This window comes from Protopterus annectens, chromosome 11.part0 (assembly GCF_019279795.1).
Source record: "Protopterus annectens isolate FY-2018-M chromosome 11.part0, PAN1.0, whole genome shotgun sequence".
Classification (NCBI taxonomy): Eukaryota; Metazoa; Chordata; order Ceratodontiformes; family Protopteridae; genus Protopterus; species Protopterus annectens.
Window position 1 is genome coordinate 152,422,454 of NC_056745.1, and position 14,743 is coordinate 152,437,196.

Consider the following 14,743-nt stretch of genomic DNA (forward strand, 5'->3'; position numbering starts at 1 on the left):
CTTTTGGAATACTTCAGAAATAAAAATACAGCCTTTTGGACTTTAGCAGAGTTCCGGTTCCTTTCTTCAAGGTCGTGGATTATTCTTTGCTTGTCTTTGGTTTTTGTGCATTACTTCATATAATGAACTAGCCAAACCCATTACATAACCTAATGCATGTTGCCTAGTGTAATAATACATGTAGGGGATATACACCTGCAGTCAATAGGAATGTAGTGTAGACTAAAAGTACTTATAAGATGTTAATGGAGGTATCTTTTTACACCCTACTGTATGCGCATAAACAATGCAATTCCACACCTCAATTGGGTATGTCTAATCTCAAAACATTTGTTGGGGCATATGTCCTATTGTTCTATAAATATCTGCATTTACTTTGATGCATGTGCCCTGTTCAAACACCACAATCTTGGTGGCCTGCTGCCACCAGTCATCCCTGCATGCTGTTGTAATGTCCACTGTCATTCAATACATGCATGTGTTATGCTTGCTGTTCAACTGTTGGAACTCTGGTGTGTTGGGTTAATGGGAATATTACTGCATGCTGTTACAACTAATTTGGAATGCTGTTGTTTATGTTGTAATTAAACACACCTAATCACAGAACGTATGGGAAGGCCGGTCCCAGCGGACCCTCCTGTCCCTCCTCAGCTGGCGATTGCACCTGGTACCAGCAGGTCCGGTGCCCAGCCTGGGCTCCCCTCCTCCATTGGTCCTGTGCAACCTTCAGGTGGAAGCACTGCAGGGGATGGGGCTCGCCCCCCTGCAAGCATGGGTGGAGAAGGGCCACCTGTCACCCACCGAAGGGTCCGGGTTGTGGTGCATATGGAGGTCCAGCGTTTAGTCGCTGATCCCCTCAGCTTGAGGTGAGAGTGGCGCGACTCACGGTTGAGCCTGCCCCTCCTACGCAGCCCCCAGCACAGCCACCCTCGGGGCTGTGAAGATGCAGCGGTGACTGCCCATGGGTGGGGATCTCAGTTCTACTGTTACCATCTGTGGGCTCATGGGCTTGCGATTTCCAAACATCCGTCCCCATCAATTGTGTTCACCCAACCCATGTGTCATACTCCACCCCTGTATGCATCTTGTTTGTCTTGTCTGTTTACCTCCTCAACCTACCTCCCAAAATATACCTACTTCCTCTACCTCACATTCCACTCTCACCTGAAAAAAAAGAAAAAAAGGGCAATCTGTTCCCACAAAAAAACGACGCCCCATATATAGCTGCACATTTCACACACATGTCCGCTGGACATGTAAACTGATAATTATAATTGGCAGTTCAACATACTTTGTTGTCCTCACCCCTCTCTCAGGGGTGGAAGGTTTCAGATTTCACTCCAAATATGTAACATATGCACAGCTGTTGCTGTTAAAGAAATGGGCAGCTATGGACCTTCCCTACACCCATCCTGCACATCCCGAGCTGGTTTCCCTACTGTCTTTCCCTCTTTGGGACCCCTTTTTCACCACTTTCCTATCTCCCCATTTTCTTTTCTTTCAATGAAATTAGCGCCGGGGTTAGTGGGAGTAAGCACTTTTAAGCAGTAGTTAGCGGGTTTGAGCGAATGTGCTCATGTGTGCGCTTAGCTAAGCATCACTAAGTGTCGCGCAAACCCACACAAAACCGCTTACAACTGCTTAAAAGTGCTTTAGTCACTCTGTATGTTAGGGCCCTTGTTCTGCTCAGCAGCAAAATAAAACACCTCTGTCAGCCTCGAACCCGGACCTTGTACACACCAGACTGCATGAAGCACCACTAAGCCATGGCAAACATACAGCAAATTGGTACAGAAATAAATATATCATGCATCAGAATGAGTGAATGTAAAGGACAAATAGGAATGCCATAACACAAATCTTGTTCTGTGGATCTTTACCAGCAGTTCTTGTAAAATTGCATTACATGACTGTGAAAAAGAGAACCAGCCATTCTAGCAGGAAATAATGTTACAGCAGCACTTTACAACCCCCACACAGTATCATAGCAGGACAAACATTAGCATATCTGATTAGAGCAGATGCCATACTTCCCAACTGTGACTAATTTTCAGGCATGTCCCTGATTTGGAGACAGGTTTTAGCTGTGTCCCTCTGAAACCCTCTGAAAGGTACTGACGTTAGGCAGAAAGGTGGTGAATTACACTTAATGAATAATGACAATAAGTAAGAGTTAGACACTGCTTGTACTTCAGGAAATGTGTATTAATCCATATGCTCTGGTTTTCTCAAAGTCTCAACTTAATGTTTCTAATATTGTAACGGTGTACCTCACTTCTACCTACTTTTCCCTGAGTCTGTTCAAATATGTACCTGAGTGTTTGAGAGGCCTGGCAGAGGCAGAAACACACAGGCATATCAGCTATTCTGCTGTTACACACTGTGCAAATAGCTTTGGAAGGAGTTCCAGAAGCATACCCTTATGTAGAGTACAAAACTGAAATACCAAGGGATGTAGCCATGTACTGGTAGCAACCAACTGTGACAATGCCATTGTTCCAGTGCTGAAAAGACCGGTGTGGTGCACAGAGAAAGAATAACAGGCTAACCTCTGGCTACCATCTGGATAGGTCCACAGTTGGGAGATATGCAGACAGACTACTTGCCTTGGTAAACTAACAGGTACACAGCAACCCTTTAAGTCCAGCTAGATAAAGTGCACACATTAATACATAATGCTCTCTGTCTTTCTGCACCCCTACCCAAATGTACAATATACTTGTGTGTTCAGAGTCCACCAAGGATGTAGGTAGGCATACTCAGTACTGAAATTTGTCCAGTTTCCTTGAGTAGCCTGTGCTAATATCAACACTAAAAAAGCAGACACTGTTCAAAAGTGAGTAAATTAATATTCACAGTATGGCAGTTCACAAACAGTTCATGTGCCAAATGAATACATCTCAATAACTACTTTAGTATGGCAGTTAATTGTATAAGTAGAAAAGAAACTACATACTCCCATGTATCTTGTGTTAACATTTGTAGGGGTGAGTACAATTCTACACTGATGACTGTGTAGTGGAAGTGGCAACATTCAGGTCTGAGTACAACATTTAAATCACTGGCTACACCCCTAGCTTCAGATATAACAACTATACCAACCTTCTGACTTACACAATGGTGTCCACAGCAAAAAAGCATGGGCCCCACTTTGGAAAGCTGAAAGGGCTACGCCAACCTGACATAGCAGTTTATAGCATTGGGTTGCTATGACAGTGAGTACTGCAATTACCACACAGCAGGCTGCATGCAATTACTAAATGGTGACCACCAATTGGTGCAGAGGCCATCACATGCACTTGTGCAGATACCTATAAAAGCAGGCTTGCTGGCCACACATGCAATCATCCCATTGCAGATGCTGTTCATGCTGCAGCAAGGCCCAACAGGTCAGCCGTGAGGTCCAGGGACTTAAAACAGTGTGGACCTTGTGTGTGTATGGCACACACATACAGAGAGTTATATCTGTGTCACATATATTAGCATCTGTACATGTGCATAGAGCAAGGGACATACTGCAACTGTTTCTGAAGGGAGGTCATATATATGTTGGTGAAGGTTGTTATGTGCATATATGTATGTAGATAGTAGTGTGTGGCAAACAAGACAGCATACAGTGCTGGTATATGACATGTGGTGGTTAAACACTGTGGGTGTGATTTGATAGGTTTGCAGTGTTGCAGCCACTGAGGCCTGCTAAAGCCACATGGGCTGAGAAAACTTTCAATGCATTTGGCACAAGACTGTGCAATATCATTACATAACTGTATACCTCACATACTTTGCATAATTGATATTCCCACCATGAAAGGTGTACTGTATATGTGCCTGTATGTATATCTATATGTACACCAATGGATGTTTATATGTATGTGTATATATATATATATATATATATATATATATATATATATATATATATATATATATATAATATATATATATATATATATATATATATATATATATATATATATATATAGAGAGAGAGAGAGAGAGAGACAGACAGACAGAGTCATATTTACTGCGCCAGATGCCTGATGACAAAGCCATGGCCTCAAGCTCAATGTCAGAAATTCATTTGTATCCCTTTTGCTAAAAACTCTGTACCCATGAACTACCACATAGGTGGTAGTCGACTTAACACCGAAAGTGTGATAAGAGACCATGGGACACAGGTGGACAGTAGTCTCCCCCTTGATAATTACAGTGCCACACTAGTCATGTAATCTGTCTACATGGCACATCTCATCACAAAAGCTGTGTCATCCAGGGAAAAAGAGGTCAGTGTTCCCTCTCTACTCATCACTCACAAAACCCATTATAGAGTACAATGCCCCTTCTGGTATGTACCTCACAAGACATCTACAGCAACTGGAAAAGCCACAGACATACCTCACAAAGAGTAATACTGTCCTCAAACAGATGCCCTATGCAGACCGTCTCACAAAACCACAGCTAGACTGTGTCACATACCTGCAACCCAGAGGTGACCTCTGCCTAACATACAAAGCTATGTCAAACCCAGAGCTGCTGGACATGCTCCACGTAAACAGATCACAATCCCTACAAGCTACATGCTCTAGGGACCTAAACCTTGTCACCTCAATAAACAGAACATGCTAGAGGGATAGATTCCCATCTCAGAGACATCCCATACTCTGGAACAAACTACCTATCAATAGCAAACAAAGCTACTCAGTAGCACCGTCATGAATAGTCTTGATGATTGGATGGGAGATAGGAAATACACCCTGGAAATCACCTCTGTGGCTCTGCTTGACAGGGACACATGAAATTAAATTACTTGTGTGTCAAAGGCCAGGGTACCGTCTGGCTAGGTTTCTATAGGCCCTAGGGCCAATAGCCTATTACCTACCTATGAACCAATACACACCCACATGTACTTGTTGCAATAATTGCTATGTGAGGTTGACTGAGTGTGATGGTGAATGTGTTGGTGAATGTGTCACAGTTGTGTATATGTGGGATAACTTAGTGGGAAACTGTTTCTGTCATGATATTATGTGTCATAGCTCTGATCCCAGAAAAGATGTGTATGATATTGCTAGCCAGAAAAATCAGTATGGCATATGGCCTGACGTAGTCCCTTTGTGTTTACTGGGGTGTGCCATTGGAGGATAAAGTAGTACATGTATGCTCATTGATTGGTACTGCTGGTGAATCAAACCCCTGTATGAACTGTAGGATTACCTTAAGCTGTAGGCCTAAACAGCACAGTATGGTGTATGTCCACATTGCTTGGAAACACTGTTTTGTGTGTTCCCTGTAGTCATCACAGATTACATACCTCAGGCATAAGGGTTTGTAAGTACTGACACACAGTACTGCATGGTACACACGTAAAGCTCATCTGGGTTGCCATACCTCTGTGCCCTGTATGTATGTCTGATGTGTGTGTGGGTATGCCTGCAACATGCCCTCGGTCATATGTGTGTTACAGGATATAAGTGCGTAACTAGCAACATGTATAGTCTAGTACAGCAGTATGCCACCTATATTCACGAATGTGCACATATTGTAGGCAGGGGTTTTCCATCAACAACTAGTGTAGTATACTGGTAATACTGTAACTGGACTTTACAATCATTGCAATGGATTACATATTTCGTTATGCATTAGCTTGATATATACCTCCTGTGGCTAGGTGGTGCATTGTGTTGCATGCAGTGTGCCATGTACTGTTGCATAGTCTTACATAGTGGTTTCACTTTGTTGCTGTGCAGAAAATGTTTTAATATATAGAGCATGTCAGGCACTGTCAGGCAGTTGTGGGTTGAGCACTGATATGTGGTATTGAAAGTGTGTATCCTCTGACAGACAATAGTTTGCTATTTATGGCAGTTCAGTGATATCTGTACTGTAGAATGTTAAATGTGCCACATGACTTGCTCACACATATTGTTTCATTGTCTTACAGGGTCATGGCCCACCATTGCAATCCTGCCTATAGTCGTGCAGAGGATGAGATATTAACCACCTGTCTCATCCAACACTACAGACTGCTATTTTCAAGAACCAGCCAGGACCAGCATGAGCGGACTGCGCTGTGGCAAGATGTTGTCCATAGGATAAATGACATAGCATGCATAACCAGACATATGAACAGGTACGACATCACTGCAGTGATTTACTTAGACATGTCCGGCAGTGTGCGTCTGATGTCTGTAGGCAACAGCTTGCCACAGGTGGTGGGGTTGCCACCCATCCCCCCTCACCAGAGTGGAGGAGCTGCTCCCGAGCCTGGGGGCTCCCAGCCAACAACAACAACAGCACACATGTATCATCATGGATGCCAGAGCCCCCCCAGCAAGTTCACTTGGAGCATGCAGGTAAGATGGCATATCTGTAGACTACTGTTACCTGTATTGTTAGATCATGCATATGTGATATGTGTACTGTGTAGTTAGAAGATGTGGAGCCTGGTGTTGTTCAATACTGATAATTTGGAACATGATGTGTAGGCCTGTGACTGTCAACCATTGTGCTACTGTAAGATTGCAAACCCACAGTAGCAATGCCACAGTTGTTGCCACTGACAAACTGTTTCATATCCTTGTAGGTCCCTCTGGTGTGACAGCAAGGCAGCAGACCCATGCTGGTGAGTGTGTTCTACATTTAATGTTGCAAATAAAATGGGCATGTCATAGGTGAGGTGTAGGCCATGTACACATGTAACACACCTACTCATATTGCATGCTGTGCATGTTTTCTGTGAGACTATGAACATCTCAGTATTGTAAGTGGCTGCCTCAAATACATGCAATACACAGAGCATCCCAAACAATTGTGGCTACACTATAGTGGACATTGGATAGCCAGTCGATACACATGCACACAACATACACAACTCCGTCATACGCAGTACATGTTAATATGCTACACATGGTGTATTTAGACACACGCTGTAAGGTCACACTCCAGTATCCCAAATGTCATCCACACAGCACACATAATATACCTGAGGGGTAGAGGCCTATCATGGGGCAGTGCGACACTCTTCACCACACAACACATTCATGTTAGGCAATGCTCCCTATTGGGCACCTTACAAACTCATGTAACAACTGGCTGTGAAATGGTGAATGTAGCCATGGTACTGCGGTTCAGGTACAGCATGATGGGTGCCGGTCTAGCACACATAAGTAGCCTCGAGTGACCACATGATGCTGCATGATGATGACTCATGGTACAACACGCCATCCAGTTACAGTAACCACAGTACTACACATAGCATTCATTGCTATACACCTCAATGTTGTGTGTGTGCAGACATATGCACCTATACACAATATGCATAGCAATCACCATTTGCACAAAGTGACACATATATGTCCTGTAATGCTATTGAGTGTATAGGTCACATGACACACATTGGGTATGTGTGATGTTTAATGTTGCAGTTGTGTTGTAGCATGCCATGTCATGGTTGGCACTGTCATGTCCACAATATGTTCTACACTCACCATAACTACTGTACAATGGCTATGTTGAGCAATGGTATTCCATCAGGTATACACGCACCACTCATCCTGTGTGTATACATAGCATGCATGAGCTAAACTTGTGTCCACAATTATCTGCTAAAGACACAGATGCTCTAATCAGTAATGGATATCTATGTGACACACAGATAAACATCCAGCCATGGTATGTATACCTGTGAGTGATGGTGCACAGCACATTGAAGAGCTTGTAATACTTGCACAGCAATGTTGTGTCCATGTACACATTGCATTCCAGGGTGAGGCCAATCACTGAACAACAACACACATGCATCAAAGCCATGTATATTGTTATCAGCAAGGACTGTCTACACTCGCACTGCATGCTGTTGAGCAACACACGTCCTGCATGCTGACACTTGTGATATGACTGTTTGTCTTGTGATACTGTACCCCACCATCAACCACTATTGGGTATGTTCTGGATTGCTGGTGGTGTGTGTGTGTCTCTGCTTTAGCGAGGAGTGTAGTTGTGTGCATGTGTTCATGTGTTCATGTGTGCATGTGTTCATGTGTTCATGTGTGCATGTGTGCATGTGTTCATGTGTGCATGTGTACATGTGTGCATGTGTGCATGTGTACAGAGGGCACATAACACCGCTTTAAATGACAGTATCCATGACCTAGCAGATGCCATCCGTAATTACACTGAGGTCCTGGATAGACGTTGGGGTGAGATGTTAGATTCCTCCGCAATGTCATGCCCATGTGTCAGGACAGTGCGGGATGGGTGAGATGTCGACGTGGACATATGCCAGCAACATCAGCAGCTGGCAGTCGCCGCGGACGTCCCTCAAGTCACAGCCGCTCCCGTAGTGCCAGTACCAGCCCCAGCAATGTTGGGGGTGGGCTGTCCATAGACCGTCCTAGAAGACCACGTGCACATGGCTCTGGACAGTCCCAGCAGGGACCTGGGTCCAGTGTACATATGTCTACCTCTGAGGATAGTACTCAGTCTGGCTCAGTACCTGATACTGTCAGTAGTACCCCTGCCAGGCACAGGTACCATATCCGTGGCCGGAGATGGTGATCTGTAAAGCCCGGCAGGTACAGTCTGTGGCTGTCCCACAAATCCCCGTATATGGCAGCCACATGGTGGAACTGTGTGCATGCAGACACACACACACATAAACCAGACACCTAGGGCTAACACATACACACACACATTACATCAGCATTGGCCCATAACAGTACTCTTGGCCCTCACACACACACACACACACACACACACACACACACACACACACACACACACACACACACACACACACACACACACACACACACATATACACATGTCGATTGTATGGCTCAATGTAGGCCTCTGGCAAACCAACAACACACCCTGTGCATATGATGAAACCTGTGCCACCTCCTGTCATCTGTAACATTGATGCAGGAACAGGCTAACATGGTGCTGATGCACAGGGTGACTTTATGGCAGTATAGCAATGTTAGCATGTTGCCAGCAGTAAAGTGTAATGTTATCCTTGAAGGTGTAGCTGAGCAGGTATGATGCCTTAAAGCTATGATTGTCGATTTCGTATTGTTTACACCAGTGTTAATCCCAATAGTGTATTGCCCACCCACGTGCCACTTGGCTGATGTGTGTAGTATTGGCAGCATGTGTTACAGAATGGATAGTACATATGGGATGTGTGCAGCACAGGTTTGCAGGTGTACATTTGTGAACATGGTGGAGGTGCACTGTCTGCATGTACGTGCATAGTGGACACATGGGCAGGGTGACATGCCCTGTATTACACAGTGTCAACATTCCATAGTTTCTATTGGGGGCTAGTATGCATTGTACTACACACATTGTGGAACTTGGGTACACGTGTGTATGACATGGCTTGACACTGTGCTGTGGGTGATACTGTTACTGTCATTGGTTTGCATTCTGGTAGTATACATAACCTCTACAGCCTGACCATAAACAATCGTTAGATGATGTCTTGACAACTGACACACAGGTGTAGGACATACAGTAACATTTGTACCCTTCAGGAACTATACTATGCCAGTAACCAGAGGTGTTCACCTGCACCCATTCCTGGGTCCACTCCTGATTGCCATATAGCTCACTTAGGTACAAGCAAACACAGTAGGGATATGTCCGTCCACATCTGGAAATGCATACTGTGGCCTATAATGCATTCTCTAGATGACATACACATCCTCCACAAGAGTATCATACAGACAGATACCTGTTGTCAAACCCATGCTGTAAAGCTATAAGCCAACTAAAGCATCGTCATCCACCTTTACAAAACATAGTATCCCCACAGTACCACATAGATAGTAGCTCCCAACATGTTGACAGGTACCGATGTGTACAAACAGCCAAGTGTTTCATCATCTCTCCTTTGGTAATCACATTTCCAAAGGTATTTTTAAATCCCTTGGTGAATCACATAAGCAATAAGGGGTCTGCATGCATATCCACAAAGGTTGTTGTACACCTATAATGAATAGCCATCACTGACAGACTTTGCTACATTTTAACTGGTCTGAAATATACCTCAGGCTTAAACCCTCAGTCACACTATTCAATAGAAACCATAATTAGTGTGCATGACATGGATGACCTAGGCCAGGGATCACTGCAGTGGCTGGGATTGCCAGAAGCATACAGATGTGACCTAAGGTCTGGAAAGTGTCAGCACACTCTGGCAAAGATAACAGATGTGTTCATGGAGAATGCAGGGTTCCCACCTCTGAAATAATTGAGGTCACATGTACGTATATGTATTTGCCACACAGCTACCTGACGTGCAATGCACATACTGTTGTCATTGTGATATGTCATACAGTAGTAAAAGCAAAACCCACAACACAGTGACCAACTGTGTCACACACATACACTCACCAAGTGTAGGATTCAAACCCCTGCTTAACGATACTACAGCAGTATACATTGACACGACGCACTATACACATTACTGGGAGCTTTCTTTTCCACAGGTATATTTGTTGCTGTTCATTTCAGCTTACTGGTTTATTCAGCAATTGATGATATTTGTAGGATGGTGACATCATCAGACTTGACAAAGATAAGTATACCAATTTTATGGTGTTGTAGTTGTCTCCCAAAAGGTTGCTCCTCTATAAGGAGATACACACACAGGTGTCAAGTGCAGGATTCAAACCCCTATTTAACTACATTCCCTATACATGTTTGAAAACAGGTAGTGTCAAGTTAGGCATCCATTTTATTGTATGTGCGAGTCAGAGAGAGGTGTCATTTCCAGGGTTCCTACTGAGTCAGTGTATATGCTATGCGTTGCCTCTTTGCCAAGACCATGGCCTACTGGGCATGCCTCCTTCTGTCTACTGGGGCAGGCTCAGATTGTTCCTCCTCTGAGTCACGCTATGCCTGTGCAGGCCTTGGCAATGGTGGGGGGCTGTTTGGCCCTGCCCCATGCTGTTCCTGCTGCAGCTGTTTTCGCAGGATCATATTGTGTAGCTTGGCACATATCATGACAATTGGGTACATGTAGTTGGTGAGTATTGCAAGGCTCCACCAGATATGTCCAGGCACTGGAACCATGACTTGAGCATCCCAAACACACGCTCAATAATGTTTCTTGTTTGTGCGTGTGCCTCATTATGGAGTTCTTGTTTGGGTGTGTGCATTTCTGATGGGTGTCATCAGCCACAGCTCCAGTGCGTAGCCAGCATCCCCCACTAGGTGACCGTCAGGGATTTCCCCATTGGCAAATCTCTGGTACAGCTGCATCAGATGCCAGATGTGGGAATCGTGATAGCTTCCAGGGCAGCCAGCACACACCTTCAGTATTATGCCCTTGGCATCGCACATGACCAGGCAGTTGATGGAGGGGAAGCCCTTGCGGTTGATGTAGACACTACCCCGCTCACCGGGTGGTGCTTTGATGTGTATGTGCGTGCAGTCTATTGCACCCACCACCTCAGGGTATTCCGCTATTTGGTGGAAAAGAAGCATATTGCTGGCCAATGCCTCACTGGAATTGGGGAAATATACATGCTCACCGACATGTGCTGACATGGCATCCAGGAACTGGTGCAGTACCCTGGATGCTGATGCCTATGAAACCCCCATCATATCACCAGTTGGTCTCTGGAAGGTACCTGTAGCTAGTAGTCTTAGGCCAACACATACCTTGGTATCCACTGGGATGGGTTCCCCTCTGTTGGTTCTGTGTGTGAGGTGTGGCCAGTGCAGCTCAACAATTTGCTGCAGGAGGTCTCTGTCCATTCTATAGCGCTCCACTATCTCCAGCTCATGTAGCCCCTGGTAGGTTACCCTGGGTCTGTACACTCTTCTCCGTCTCCTCACTGTGGGTTGCTCAGCAGCATTCACAACATCACCACCCTCAGCACCTTGCACATATTGGTTTATAATAGCAATGGCACCCCCTACCATTTTCTCAGCATTAAGCTTTTTGAGTTTTCACTCTTTCTATACTGCAGTGTTTCAGAGTTCTTGTGAGAAAACAGGTTAGACTGCTGTTTGCAGAGTTTAAATTGCTGGGCTGGGCTAGTCGACTGCCTGTCTAATTGGCTGATTGTGATATATTTCACTTGGCAGCTCTGCTAGTTCGCCTTGGTTAACTTCTACTTCTTTTCCTTCCTTTTTCCCTTTCTGTTTCCACAAGGGGCAGCGGCATGCAAGCAAGTGCACACAAGCGCACATGCGCACACACGGTGTAAGCATGTTTGCAAGAAATTTCAGATATATCCACGGCGTACGCCTTTGGTTTCTTGTTTTCAGCTAGTACCACTGTGAACACTCCTCTTGCAGTCCTGAGCAACTCAGAGAAAACACAAGCCACTGTGCTCCAATCATTTTACAGTCTTTCAGACATACCCCCTTATGATGTCACCTATCTTCTACTCGACTACTACCCTACTCCTACACTTACACTCTAGGGACATGGCTCACATGCCAGGGAAAATTGAGATTCACTATCCTTATCCTCATTTGTATAGGATTTCCTAGTAATGCTTGGTTACATCTCTCACACTGAGCTTTCCCCCCTTAGCAGCCACTACTCCGTGGCCATGCTGTTTGCAGCCTGCCATTCACCTGCATAGCAGAACAAGCTTTTTAGTGTAAATGCACATTTGTGGCTATTTTCCCTTTTTTTTTTTTATTTAAAGTGCAGCATGTTTGTACGACGCTGCGCTATGCTTAAACATCGCCGATCGGGGAAAAAAAATAACTTTGGATTTTACGGATTTACAACATTTGCAAATGCCCATGGCCTTATATTTAGCCATTGGCATGCTTACTCTACTAGATGCATCCTTTATTTGGAGCTGTCATAACTCCGTTTAGCTATTTGCAGAACGGTACTCCGTTACCAACTGAGTACATTTCTGCAGATAACACTACTCTTACACGGACAGGTTAGTGGTTCCTGGGTCGCAAATTTACCTCATTTGGATAGCTTTCAGCTGCAAATGAGGTAGTTTGCATACCATAACACTGTCCGTGCAAGAGTAGCTTTAGAAGCTCTCATGCACACCCCTGCCGGCTATTGCTGAATCGCTCGGCAGACATATTGCTTGTCTGCCGTCTTACACTGTTCTTACACTCCGTGCAAGCCTTCGTAAATTTGGCCCAGAGTCTGCCCTTTTTTCTTACCTTCATAAGAAATGAATAACTGATCAGAGTTTCTGAAAGTTTTAGATCTCTCAATATAATATCTAAGCTGTCTGTGGACATCCAGAATATGGGGGATCCTTTCTCTATCATGTTTAAGTTCTGGGAAAAAGACATGGAAATGGATAGCCTGGCTCAAAGTGAATTCAGATTACATTTTAGGTATAAAAGAAGGATTAGTTCTCAATGAACCCCAATCTTTCTGGAATGCAAGATAAGGTTGTCCCACCAAATAAGTTTGCAACTCAAGATTGCAGACATCGCAGCAATCAGCAAAACTATTTTCTATGCTAAGAACCTCACATTAGCCTGATGTACAAGTTCAAACAGAGGAACTCTTAAGTTTTTTTCAAAATAAAATTAGGATCCGAAGGAGGAATTGCCTGCTTTCTAGGAATCCTGGCATGTGACATTTCTTTCAAAAACATTTTAAGATAAGAATGTATTGAAAGGGGAGGACCTATGGGCAGACATGCTGAAATGGCCAACAAGTGTACCTTAGAAGAGGAGTGAGAAAAGCCATAGGATAATAACTTACAAAAAAATTGTAGAGCCAGGGAAATGTTGGCAATAAAATAGCCCTGGTTCTTTACTTGGTACCAAGTATAAAATCGTTTCCATTTGCTAATATATAATTTCCTGATAGCAAGTTTCTTTGCCTCCTTTAATACTCATTACATATCCCCCCAAAATAGATACCTAAAACGCTTTCTCTCGATTTGATCAAATGCCCATTTGGTCGACAAGTGCAAGGAGTGGTACTTAATATCAAACGAACGGTTAGTCAAATGTTCATAATGTCGAGGAACTGTTTCATCATCAAAGGTGAGTGGGACTGGGGAGATTGAGAGCATTTACTTGTGTGTGTGTGTGTGTGTGTGTGTGTGTGTGTGTGTGTGTGTGTGTGTGTGTGTGTGTGTGTGTGTGTGTGTGTGTGTGTGTGTGTGTGTGTGTGTGTGCATGTGAGTCAGAGTTAGGGTAAAAGATAGGTTAGGGATAGGTTTTGTATGCTTGTGTGTGACTGTGCATCTTACATTTAGGGTCAGGGTGAGGGAAGTGTGTAGTAGTGTTGTTAATGCATATTTATGTGTCTGAATGTGTCTTGTGTAGTGGGAGTGTTATGGGCAGATTTTTATTAAGTTAAGTTGCAGGGCTAGAGATGGGGGGACAGGCAGTTTTGATGTTTTACAGGGGAGCAGAGTTACTCCTAACCCTAATGCTGCCCCTTCCCTCAACTCTAACTCTACAACTTACCTTAATAAATACCTTCCCATAACACTGCTACTATTCCAATGAATTTGAGGCTAGGGTTTTGGGCATTTTGGTGTGAAGATCATGAAAGGAACAGTTTTCCTTTCTCATTCTTTTGTGTGTTTGATATTTAGGGTGTTCAATGTTCTGTATGTTTGAACTTCTTAATGTTGGCTTTTAATCACATTGTTAAGAATGTTCAATCATATAGAGGACAGATCCTAAAAGGTATTATAACTCTTATCATCCAGGCACTTAGATAAAGTTGGTTCTGTTGGGGTATATCAAACACCCCCTGTTTTGGGTGAGCAGATGC